Here is a 12,983-nt window from a genome sequence, read left to right on the forward strand (position 1 = left end):
TGGGGAGAGAAGTGCAGTTAATGAAGTCTTTGATGTTTTACAATGCCTCATTTGGTTTCAGTGGGCCTTCTGTGGAAGTCAGCATTTCACATTAGTTAATACTTCTTTCCTCTTTGGTGAGTTACAGTTACAGAGGATTACAGTGCAAACACTTGATATAACCTTATAACATGGGGTACAGATGTTGTAAGTGAGATTAATACATGCAGCAGCCTACAAGCATTTCATCAAGTCTAAGCACTAAACACATTCTTATAAATTTAACTTCTATTTTAACAATGCTAACACACAGGTGAGCCAGTCTGGATTTCAACTATATATTGCTCAGTGTTCAGTTGAGGCCTAGGGGCCTTGGAATGAGATGGTACTTGGTCTGCCGGTGTCACACACATAAGAATTTTGTGTTCACACTGCTGCTTAACTTAAATAATTCCTCTAGCTCCCTGATGTATTTATAGAGAGCAATCATATCTCCCCTCAGCCTTCTTTTGGTTAGCCTAAACAAGCCAAGCTCTTTCAGTCTCCTCTCATTAGGTAGGATTTCCATTTCTTGTTTCATTCTAGTAGCCCTTCTCTGCACTTGTTCCAGTTTGAATTCATCTTTCTTAAACATGGGAGACAGATGAATTCAAACTGTTCTTAAATATGGGATATCAGAATTGCGCACAGTATTCCAAATGAGGTCTCACCAGTGCCTTGTATAATGGTACTAACACTTCCCTATCTCTACTTAAAATACCTTGCCTCACAGGTGCCAACTTTCCTTTGTGCCAGTGTGTGCTCGCACCCCCATGGCCCCCTACCCTAGCCCCACCTCTTCCGCAAGTGCACCATGTTCCTCCTCCTCCCACCACCCAGTGCTTGCTTCGTGAAACATGTGTTTCACAGCTCAAGTGCTGGGAGGGAGGGGGGAGAAGAAGGACCCAGCTTATAGCAAAAATTCTTGATGTTAGTCCCCAAGTCCCTATCTTGCACTTCACACTATTAAATTCCATCCTATTTTTTTTATTATTATTCCAGTTTTCAAGGTTGTCCAGATCTTCTTGTATGATATTCCAGTCCTCCTCTTTGTTGGCAATACCTCCCAACTTTGTGTCATCCACAAATTTTATTAGCACACGCCCACTTTTTGTGCCAAGGTCAGTAATAAAAATGTTATTTTTTTACCAAGACCAATCCTTGAGGAATTCCACTAGTAACCTCCCTCCTGGGGCTTTTGTCAGCTTGATATTTCTGGAAGAGTGCCTTGCTCTCTTCTGTCCAACAAGGAGTTAATGATTTGATGAAGCCCCATGCAATGCTCAGTTGGTAGCCAATATTAGTAGGCTTACAAAGTGGTGGTAATTAGCTGAATACAATGGAATCTGGTTTATCAGGCCCTCTACAATCACCACATAGCTGGGCCAGACAGCAGACTGTAGATTCCAGGGCAGCTGCAGGAAGGATTGAATGAGTGAAAATTGTAGGTCTATGCAAACCATGACTGGGCTGTGTTTGCTCTTGGGAAAGTCATTGAGAATTGACCTTTTCAATGATATTTGGTGGCCATGGATGTCACGTGACACAAAACAAATGTCAGGAGTACAGCATTGCCTCCATCTGGCTGATCTAAACATGCCACAGTATTTGGCATTGGAGAGTGAAAGCCCTCTTCAGTGAAAGCTCAGGATGTGCTCCAGCATGGTTGTTCTTGTATAGCCCCATAGGCTATGATGGCTATTGAAATCACCAACGCAGATAGTAGGATGGCTTGGTGTTGGTAAAACTGGACATGACCATTCCATTGACAGTGGCTTGTATATGTTAATGACTGTCAGATAGCCATTCTTGATGGTGGTTGAGTAGGGGTTCATAATAGAAAGGTCTTTGATGGAATCCTTAAGGTCATATTTTATGTACATCACAAGTCCATATGTAGGGTGATGGCTTGCAGACATGCAGACTCTATTGATCTTCTGTCACTGGCCTTCACTCTACAGGTGTGTTTCTTGTACTTCAAGGCCATAGATGTTTGGAATCTGCAGGATCATTGTGAGGTAATCACACTTTACATTAGATAGGCCCTCAATGTTGAGCTGCACAATTTGAAGCAATGGGCCTTTTGAAGGTTTGGCCCTGACGTGAGCCATTATTGCCACTCTGTTTCTGACTGGCAGGTCATTTAAGGACCTCTGGTCACTGATTTGATAACATTCTTTGTGCTTTCATGCATAATAGAGAAGATTGTGTGAAGGTTATCATCTCCTCCAGTTTATATGTATTTTAAAATATGTATTCTTCATCTGGAAGTTACACAAGTATCTATCAATTTTGTGGATTTATGGAATAATGTTTGTTATTTGTTTGGATTAGGAGGATATTTTTTCCTCTCTTGTGAAATTGTTGCTGCTTATTTGAATTTTGAACACACATAAATGCTTTTACCATGTTTAAAATTCTACGATTTCAAATAAAATGTGGATGTTTGAAGAAGACTCATTGATTAGAGGACCTCTCAACTTTAAAAGAAAGAATCACCTTTAATATTCAATCTACAAATTTAATTTAATCCCATACATACATGGCATTATCTAGCCCCTACTGATATATATATATATATATATATATATATATATATATATATATACTGTAAATGTAATAAATACAGAATTATGGAGCTAGCATAAATAGCATATCCTATCATTTTAACATGTCAGATTAATCTCTATATGTTTTTGTTTGTGTCTTCCTGTTGGGCCTAAACACATTTTAATGGTTGATTAAAATTTTCTTCAGTGGGCTATATAATTACTTTATAATAATTATTCATAAGAATACAGAAAAGTTTCTCACACATCTTTCTAGTAGTTTCTTTAGGAACAGTCATTCTCTGACATCACATATGTGATTAGTCACTAGATGAAATGCTTTGGTGTGAGGTATTGCAGTGGATTCTGACAACTAAATAAATAAATTTATTGAAGACCTGCACTGTGTCCCTTCACCTACTGATATTTTTGAAGAATATTTTTATGTCAGTATTTTCACTATTCCATGAAATGTTTCATATTTGGAGTACCTAATATTTCTATTGAGAACTGTTTGTTTTCTTCATAAGTAAATGTCCTCTTTGTATCTGACTTGGATTATAACTATGGAATGCCTATAAGAAAAAAAGTAAAATCCCTTATTTTTAGTTATGTCATAATTTTTGTATTCTCTATGTTGGTCTGTTCTCATTAGAACATCTCTGTGATACTTCACACTTATATACTCCTGTCATAAATATAAAGGGAAGGATAACCACTTTTCTGTATACAGTGCTATAAAATCCCTCCTGGCCAGAGGCAAAGTCCTTTTATCGGTAAAGGGTTAAGAAGTTCAGATAACCTGGCTGACACAAAATGACCAATGAGGGGACGAGATACTTTTAAGTCTGGAAGTGGGGGGAGGCTTTTGTCTGTCTGTGTGATACCTTTGCCGGGAACAGATCAAGGATGCAAGCCCTCCAACTCCTGTAAAGTTAGTAAGTAATCTAGCTAGAAAATGTGTTAGGTTTTCTTAGTTTTGGCTTGTGAAATTTGCTGTCCTGGAGGAAATGTGTATTCCTGTTTTTGTGTCTTTTTGTAATTTAAGATTTTGCTTAGAGGGATTCTCTCTGTTTTGAATCTGACTGCCTGTAAGATTATCTTCCATTCTGATCTTACAGAGTTGTTCTTTTATCTTTTTTTGTTCTCCTAATAAAGTTCTGATTTTTAAGAATCTGACTGGGTTTTTGGGGTCTTATAAATCCAAGGCTGGTTTGTGCTCATCTTGTTTATTCTCAAGCCTCCCCAGGAAAGGGGGTGTAGGGCTTGGGGGGATATTTTGGGGAAATAGGAACTCCAAGTGGTCCTTTCCCTGTTCTTTGTCTAAAACACTTGATGGTAGCAGCATTCTGTTCAAGGACAAGGCAAAGTTTGTGCCTTGGGAAAGTTTTTAACCTAAGCTGGTAAAAATAAGCTCAGGGGGTCTTTCATGCAGGTCCCCACATCTGTACCCCTAGAGTTCAGAGTGGGGAAGGACCCCTGACAACTCCCTTCCATCCAAGCATTTTAAGGGCCTGATCCAAAAACCTATTGAAGTCAGCGGGATTCTTATTTTTATTAATTTCAGTGGGCCTTGGATCAGGGTCACAGTGAACTACAAACAATGATTAATTTAGTCTCACAACAGTCCTGTGAATTAGGAAAGTTATATTATTTCGAAATTAACTAAGAGAAAGCTCAGGCACAGAGAGATTAAATCAAAGAGTTCAAACGTTGTTATTAGGCATGTGAATCAATATTTAGTCAATCATATAAAAGGCCTCATTTTCCAGTAGGTGGGGACTCACACATCCTCAATAAAGTGAGTGGCAGCTGAAGTTGCTCAGTGTCAAGATTCAAGACACTTATTTAGGCTTTTCAGTATGGATTTAAGTACCTAACTTGAAGGCTCCAATTTTTTAAAATTTGGACTAATTAACTTTCCAGTGGTTGCACCTTGCAGGGGCGCTGGAACAGCAGGGACCAATGGACCATGGCCCTCCACGTCCGTCCACTTTTTTTGCCAGGGCCCGACGCCCAGCCCCTCCTCTTCCCCCTGAGGTGTTCCCCCACCCCAACCCCCCAGGTTAGGCCGCTCGGAACAGAAGCTGGAGCCCGGCCTGGACAACAGCAGCCTGGGGAGCCGGAGCCGGGGATCCTCCACCTGCCCGGACCGGGGAGCCGAGAGCAGCCCCAGTCCCATGTCCCCGCCCCCGGGCCCCCGCCCAGGACAGATGGATGGTCCGCGGCTCCTCACAGCTGCCCGGGCGGCCCTTCGACACCCTACGCCAGGCGGGAAGCTGGAGCCCGGTAGGGGTAAGAGCCGCGCGAGCAGCTGTTGGGAGCCAGCGCGGACCTTCCACCTGCAGTTGGCAGAGGTCCTGCGAGACGGAGATAGGGCACCGGGGGATGCTCTAGGCTCTTCCATCCCCAGCACGTGGAGGGGCCAGAGCTCCGCGCCCCGGCTTGGCCAGGGGCGGGGCCTCGCGAGCAAAGGAGGGAAGGGGGCGGAAAGGGGCGTCGTGCCACCTCCCTACCATTAGGAAAACTCAGCCCCTGCCTAGGAGTTTTGTGTCGGAGCTGGGAAGGGAACTGTTTCTCAAGGGAGAAATCCTGACACCACTGAAGCAATGAAAGATTTGCTGTTGACCTCTGTGAGGACAGGATTACACTTTACGTCCCAGGCCTTGTTCATACACATACCGGAAGATTATTTTAGAAATAAAATAATAATGGGTACATCTAGCCGTGAACAAAGGGTTTTGAGTAAGAGATTTTCAGAGAAGCATACTTTGAATTTACTTAATAAATTCCGTATTCAGCCTCCAACATAATTAACGTTCTCTGCGCTCTATCGATGAAAATCATGTTATCGCCCATGGCAACAACAGAAATTTACAAATAATCTAACCGAATGAAGATATGAGGTAACTAAACTGCCTTACCTGAGATTACTTATAACGCTGAAAATGCATGCAATGGCACTTTAGTACACCAACAGACACATACTGTATTTTATATCAAGAGGTTAAAGAAGTCTGTTGTACTCTTAAAGGAAAGGAAAACTAAATTTGCAACATTCCGATGAGACTTTTACCTTCGGAGTTGGTTCATTATACATTTACCTGGTCTGCGGAGGCTCCAGATCTTGATGATTTTTTAACTCTCAAAAATTAGTTTATGAAACAATTTATGCTTCGCTATATTGTGGGGTCCTGCGTATTTCCGTCTCCAGATGTGAGCATTTCGCCTGCAGTTCCCTCACTAAGACTCAGAGTGCCGCTGTTGGCCAATGCGGAGCTAGGGCTGCAGCCGGGGACCTATTGGACGGAGCCAAACCTACTGCACTATTGTACTGTTCAGATCTCTGAAGAAACGCAGCAGAGAGACACAGTGTCGCGGAAAAAAACAAATCCTCTCGGATTGCTATACTCTAGAAGGGGAATATCTTTCATTTATATTTCATTTCCGACCCACGAGGATTCTGACAAGCCGAGGGAAATTTGGAACGGAGAATCGATTCAGAATAAAAGAGGCAAGGAAACACAGAGCCGAGAGTGCCTGATATGGAAACCAGACACAGAGAGCCGGGCCAGGCAATCACAAGGCAGGTACTGTTGTTTTCCTTCTTTTTCTCTTTGTGCTGCCGGGCGGTATCGGAGCAGATTCTTTATTTGACTCCTGAGGAAATGGCCAAAGGTTCCCTTGTGGGGAATCTAGCCAAGGATTTGGGGTTAAATGGCAGAGAGCTGCCTCAGCGAAAGCTGCGTGTCAATTCGGAAAAGTCATACTTCAGTGTGAATGGGGAAAATGGCAATCTCTATGTGAACAACAGGATAAACCGGGAGGAGATATGTGGGGCATCCCCGGTTTGTTTCCTAAATTTAGAAGCTGTGGTTGAAAACCCTTTGAATGTTTTCCACGTGAACGTCGCAATCCAGGACATTAATGATAATGCACCGCGGTTTACTAAAAATAATATTGATTTAGAAATTAATGAATTAGCACAACCTGGTGCGCGATTTCCTTTAGAACCTGCGCAAGATCCCGATGTTGGAGCCAATTCACTGCGGGATTACCAGCTCAGTCCAAATCTGTATTTTATCTTGAAATTGAAGGAAAATCCAGATGGAAAAAAGCAGGCAGAATTGGTGTTAGAGAAACCTTTGGATCGAGAGAAGCAGAGTTCCCATCACTTGATCCTGACGGCTGTGGATGGGGGAGATCCAATCAGAACTGGAACAGCTCAGATTAAAATAACTGTTACTGACGCTAATGACAACCCCCCTGTATTCACTGAAGAGATCTACAAAGTCAACCTGAAGGAAAATCTGCCAAAGGGCTCTTTAGTGCTCCAGGTTAAAGCTACCGATGAAGATGAAGGTACATATGCAAAAATAACATATGCTTTCAGCAACATACCGCAGAGTGCAAGACATCTGTTAAGTTTAGATTCTGGTAACGGAATAATCACAACAAAAGGATTTCTGGATTTTGAAGAAACAAATAGTTATATAATGGGTGTAGAAGCGAGGGATGGGGGAGGTCTCACTGACCACTGCAAAGTTCATATAGAAATTCTAGATGAGAACGACAATACTCCCGAAATGACACTCACATCCGTGTCCAGTCCAATTCCGGAAGACTCAGTGCCCGGGACAGTGATAGCACTGATGAAAGCCCTTGACCGAGACGATGGAGGAAATGGAGAAGTCACCTGTCGCATTCAAGATAATTTGCCGTTTAAAATAATATCCTCCTCTAATAACTACTACAAACTCCTCACAGACAACACCCTGGACAGGGAAAGGACCCCGGAGTACAATATCACAATCACCGCCACAGACAAAGGCACTCCCCCCCTCTCCACCCAGAAAACCATCCTGTTGCAGATCTCGGATATCAATGACAACGCCCCTGTCTTTGAGAAACCTTCCTACACCGCCTATGTGCCAGAGAACAATCCCTCGGGGGCCTCTATTTTCGGTGTAAAAGCCTTAGACCGGGATCTGGACCGGAACGCCCAAGTCACTTACTCCATCCTGAGCAGCAACCTGAAGGAGCTGCCTCTCTCCTCCTACATCTCCATTAACTCCCAGACCGGAGCGATCTATGCGCAGCGCTCCTTCGACTACGAGCAATTCCGGGAGTTTGAGCTGCAAGTGAAGGCCCAAGACGGCGGGTCCCCGCCTCTCAGCAGCAATGTCACCGTCAGGGTGTTTATTGTGGATCAGAATGATAACGCCCCTCGCATCCTGCACCCTTCCTTTGGACCCGATGGCTCCGCCTTGTTCGAGATGGTCCCTCGCTCGACCGAGGTAGGTTATCTGGTGACTAAGGTGGTGGCGGTGGATGCTGACTCAGGACACAATGCCTGGCTCTCCTACCACGTGCTCCAGGCCACGGACTCCTCGCTCTTCAGCATGGGGCTGCAGAGCGGGGAGATCCGGACAGCCCGCGCCTTTGCGGACAGAGATGTTGTGAGGCACAGGCTGGTCACCCTGGTGAAGGACAACGGGCAGCCGCCTCTGTCAGCCACAGTGACTCTCAACCTGGTGTTTGCCGAGAGCTTCCAAGAGGCTCTTCCGGAAATGAGCGACCAATCGGGTGACTCGGAATCTCAGTCTGATTTACAGTTCTACTTGGTGTTGGCTTTAGCCCTGATCTCATTTTTATTTCTAATTACAATTATAGTGGTGATAGCCATGAAAGTTAGAAGTTCAAAAGGTTCCTCTGTTCTTCAGTATGTCAGGCCTGCTCTTCATTCCAAGGCTGATCCCACATTCCTACCAGATTACAAAGACGGGGCCTTGCCGTATTCCTATAATTTGTGTTTGGCTACAGACTGCGGGCAAAATGGATTTAACTTGCTTAAAAGTACTGACCATAACATTACATCTGAGAATATCCTTTGCAATGACAACTCTAGGATTTTACTTGTGAATAATTGTGGTTCTGAAGCACCCAAATCCGGATCCGAAACTCTTCTCAAGGTGAGTTTTTGCATTATCGCGTTAGTTAAGGTGTCGCTTCTCTGATTTTTAATTAAATTATTCAGACAATGAAAAATGCTATTCATGAATATGTATAAATCACGTGAACTAAAGGGTTTTTAGATTAATTATATTTTTATATGTGTGCGTTATTTCTCTTCGGTGTAGTAAATGTTTGGTATCAACCGGTGGTTAGTGCCTATTGAACGGTGCAAAGTGTCCAAAGTTCTGGTATTATTGCGAGTTGCTGATATCCATTTTGTAGCAGTGACTGTTTTACCTGAGATTTATGGAATGTGAAAATTCTACTCTCATCATCCTGTTAGAAGTTTTGAAGGAAAGACGTCAGTCAGTGATGGACTATTCGAAGGATTATAACATTTGACATTTTAAAAATTACATTTACCAATATGCTACAGTCCATAGTTGGCAGGGAACTTCAATACAGTTTCAAAGCAAAGTGTGTAACAGAACGTGGAGCCAATTGTTACTTCCAAATGATGTCATGTCCTGTCGCTGTCTATAAGTTTTCCACTTTAATTAAAAATAAGTAAGTAGCACAGAAGTATGTCATATACAAAACCAAATATTCTTCCAATAGAAAAGTTAAACTAAACTAGAAATTAAATATAAAACATTGCCTGGATATACTTACATATAGTTGTTAATTCTGCAGGAGTCCACGAGATATTGGCCAATAATTTTCTCTCTTTTTTCTATATAGAACTCTCTAAACCACTTTCCCTCTCTGGTGGTGATTCTGCATTAGTAGACAGAAAACATAACCACTTTGGGTATATATTAGGTCACCACAAACTAATAATCAGGAATATCATACCACCTTACTTAGTGTTGTATCACAATACCTACGGGATATTAGCCAGAGCAATTTTAGTAACTGTCTATTTTCCCATGACAGATGACAATATACAGCTGGTATTCTGTCCTCATTCCCCGTTAATAATTGTGTTTACTGAAAATTAATTGGTGAGATTTAAAATATTCCTCAACGTGCAGCAATGATCAGACTATGTCATCGTGAAAGAGGAAGTCTCTGTTTAAGAGGAGTGAGAAACACTCTTATGTTCTGATATATAAATTGCATTACTATGTGTAAACATATACAATATTTTTCCATTAAAATATCTTTGTGAGCCCCTGACAAATGTATACACAGAGCTGTATTTTATTCAGGCAAATACAACTGTGGTATCACCCTCTAGTCTGGGAAATAAATAGTACATCTGTGTTCTTTTAGCACAACGAACTCAAATAATTGCTTATCAAGGACTATTTACTTAATGTAATTCCATGTAAAACTCAAATAGGTTTTGTATACATTAAAATGTATATGTAAGTGTATACATTTTAAATAGAGGAAGTAACTATAAATAAATAGTCGTGGGAAAAGATTAATTAATAGATAGAAAGGTGTTGGATTTTTTTTTAATTGCAATTATTGGTTGAGACTCTGAGCGCCGCGGTTCACCAATCAGGCAGAGGAATGGAAAAAGAGATCCAGCCAGCCCCGCCCGCAGCTACACAGCACAGAACACAGAGATCAGACTCACACTTACTCAGAGGAATTTCACAGAGAAATATCTATGAAACAGGCTTAACTTTAACATCAGTGACGGCGAAAACAGGACTACGGCTAAAAGAAAATCCATAATTGACTGGGAATCAGAGCACTATATACATCCAGAGGAAAATGGAGAATATACAAAGTCTCCGGGACTGCAAACGGCGAGCCCTGTTTTGTTTTTTATTGGTTCCCGTTTGGGAAGCGGTTTCTGGTCAGATTCGCTATTCGATCCCGGAGGAAACGCACACAGGCTCTTTCTTGGGGAATATAACAAAGGATTTGGGACTGGATTTAAAGGAGCTCTCAGACCGCAGTGTCCGCATTGTTGCCAGAGGTAGGAGTCACTATTTTGCTTTGAATGTTAAGAGTGGCCATTTATACACCACAGACAGAATAGACAGAGAGGAGATCTGTGGCCGGATAGAGATATGTTTGGTGAAGTTTGAGGTTCTTCGTGAGGGTAAAGCGAAGCTTTTTCCAGTTGAAGTTGAAATCACAGATATTAATGACAATGCTCCAGGCTTCCAATCAGAGAAATTAGAGTTAAAAATCAGCGAGACAACAGCAGTGGGGACCCGAATTTCCCTGCAGCAGTCGCAGGATCCAGATGTGGGAATTACTTCTATCCAGATATATCAACTGAGCGATAACAGGCATTTCTCTCTGGATGTGCAAACTAGAACCAATGATGTGAAATATGCCGAACTGGTGCTGGAAAAGTCTCTAGACCGGGAAGAACAAGCTGTTCACGATCTAATCCTCACAGCCACTGACGGGGGATATCCAGTCAGGTCCGGCACTGCGCAAATCCGCGTTATTGTTCTTGATGCAAATGACAACGCGCCAGTTTTCACTGAGGCTATCTATAGAGCGAGGGTTTTGGAAAATGTGCCGAAAGGTTCCACGGTGGTATCAGTAAAAGCCACTGATCCGGATGAAGGAGTCAACAAAGAGTTAAAATACTCATTCAGAACAATCGTGGAGAAAGGTTCCCAAATATTCCACTTGGATTCTAGGACTGGAGAAGTAACAGTCGTGGGGAACTTGGACTTTGAGGAATCCGCATTATATGAAATCGAGGTGCAAGCCCATGACGGGGGAGGCCTTTTCGACAGATCGAAAATACTGATCGTTGTTAGCGATGTGAATGACAACGCTCCAGAATTAACAATCACATCTCTCGTCAACTCCATCCCTGAGGACTCTCCCACCGGGACTGTGATCGCCCTTTTAAATGTGCAAGATCTAGATTCTGGAGAGAACGGGGAAGTCACGTGCTCCATACCCAGCAACCTCCCCTTCCGAATGAAGAAATTATTAGATAATTATTACAGTTTGGTGATTGACAGAACCCTGGACAGGGAGCAGGCATCGAATTACAATGTAACAATTACAGCCACAGATCAAGGGACTCCTCCCTTGTCTTCAGTTACTTCCATCTTTCTACAAGTTTCAGACGAAAATGACAATCCTCCTATATTTAACCAGACTTCCTATACTTCGTACGTCAGAGAAAACAATATTAAGGGAGCTTCCGTTTGCTCTGTAAAGGCAAATGACTACGACTTGGAGGACAACTCCCGAATCACTTACTCCATTACTGGAACTCAGATCCAGGAAGCTCCGCTCTTCGCCTTCATCTCCATTAACTCCGAGACTGGGGCTCTCAGCGCTCCTTCGATTACGAACAGTTCCGGGAGATTCGGTTCCAAGTGCAGGCTCAGGATGGGGGTTCCCCACCTCTCAGCAGTAATGTCTCCGTCACTCTCTTTATACTGGATCAGAATGACAACAGCCCGCACATCTTACACCCCTCCTTTCCCACCGATGGCTCCACGGGAGTGGAGTTGGCCCCTCGCTCCTCCGAGCCGGGTTACCTGGTCACTAAGGTGGTGGCGGTGGATGCAGACTCCGGGCAGAACGCCTGGCTCTCCTACCAGCTGCTGAAGGCTACAGAGCCGGGGCTCTTCTCTGTGGGACTCCACAGCGGTGAGATCAGGACAGCGCGCTCCTTTGCAGACAAAGATGCGCTCAAGCAAAGCCTGGTGGTTTTAGTGAAGGACAACGGGCAGCCCCCTCTCTCTGCCACGGCCACTGTCACGGTGGTGGTGGCTGACAGCATCCCCGAAATCCTCTCCGATTTAAGCAGCCTCTCAGCTCCTGCAGACCCCCAGTCCAGCCTCACCTTGTATTTGGTGATCGCTATGGCTTCCGTTTCCTGCTTGTTCTTTACCTTTATCCTAGTGTTACTGGCCCTGAGGCTTCGCAGGTGGAGAAACTCGCAGCTGTTTGACTCCTCGAATGTGACTTTCAGTGGAGTTCCCGTCTCGCAGTTTGTGGGGATCGATGGAGTCAGAGCTTTTCTTCATTCCTACTCACATGAGGTTTCTCTAACCACGGACTCCAGAAAGAGCCAATTCAACTTCTCCAAAACAAAGTATTCAAATACTCTGAGTAGTGAGCAAACTTGTGAGATAAAGGATCCTATTCTAGTTATTGAGGATGTAAGCATTAGTAACGGGAATCGGACCTCTGTTCAGGTGAGCTAAGGTTATTGTGTCTTCGTTCTGTGGGTCGAAAGTATATATTGTTAGTTTCTCGGGCAATGTAGAGGAAAATGATGCTTTATGTTTGTTTGTGAGAGGAGGAAAGGAGGTACTTCCAGGCCCCGCTGAAGTCAACAGTGAACCGTGTCTTCTGTGTTGCAAGGGTTGGCTCTCGGGGCATTAGGATATGTGTGACTTTCGATATATTAATTTTAAATCATTTACCTTTTCTTTTTAAAAGGCACTTTGTTTCTCTTTTTTCGGTGAAATCACACCCTTTTACTGTTTGTTTGAAACCAGGTTATCTTCCTGT

The 12,983-nt window shown here is 43.2% G+C and overlaps 1 pseudogene across 1 annotated transcript; it reads left to right on the forward strand.

Annotated features, from left to right (window-relative positions):
- Positions 1 to 6,180: 6,180 nt before the first annotated feature.
- Positions 6,181 to 12,673, forward strand: LOC311525672 (protocadherin gamma-A4 pseudogene; annotated as a pseudogene). Its single transcript has 2 exons — positions 6,181 to 8,539; positions 10,227 to 12,673. The product of its transcript is annotated as a protocadherin gamma-A4 pseudogene (transcript).
- The last annotated feature ends 310 nt before the right edge of the window (positions 12,674 to 12,983 follow it).

This window comes from Lepidochelys olivacea, assembly GCF_965140295.1.
Source record: "Lepidochelys olivacea isolate rLepOli2 genome assembly, chromosome: 8".
Lineage (NCBI taxonomy): Eukaryota > Metazoa > Chordata > Testudines > Cheloniidae > Lepidochelys > Lepidochelys olivacea.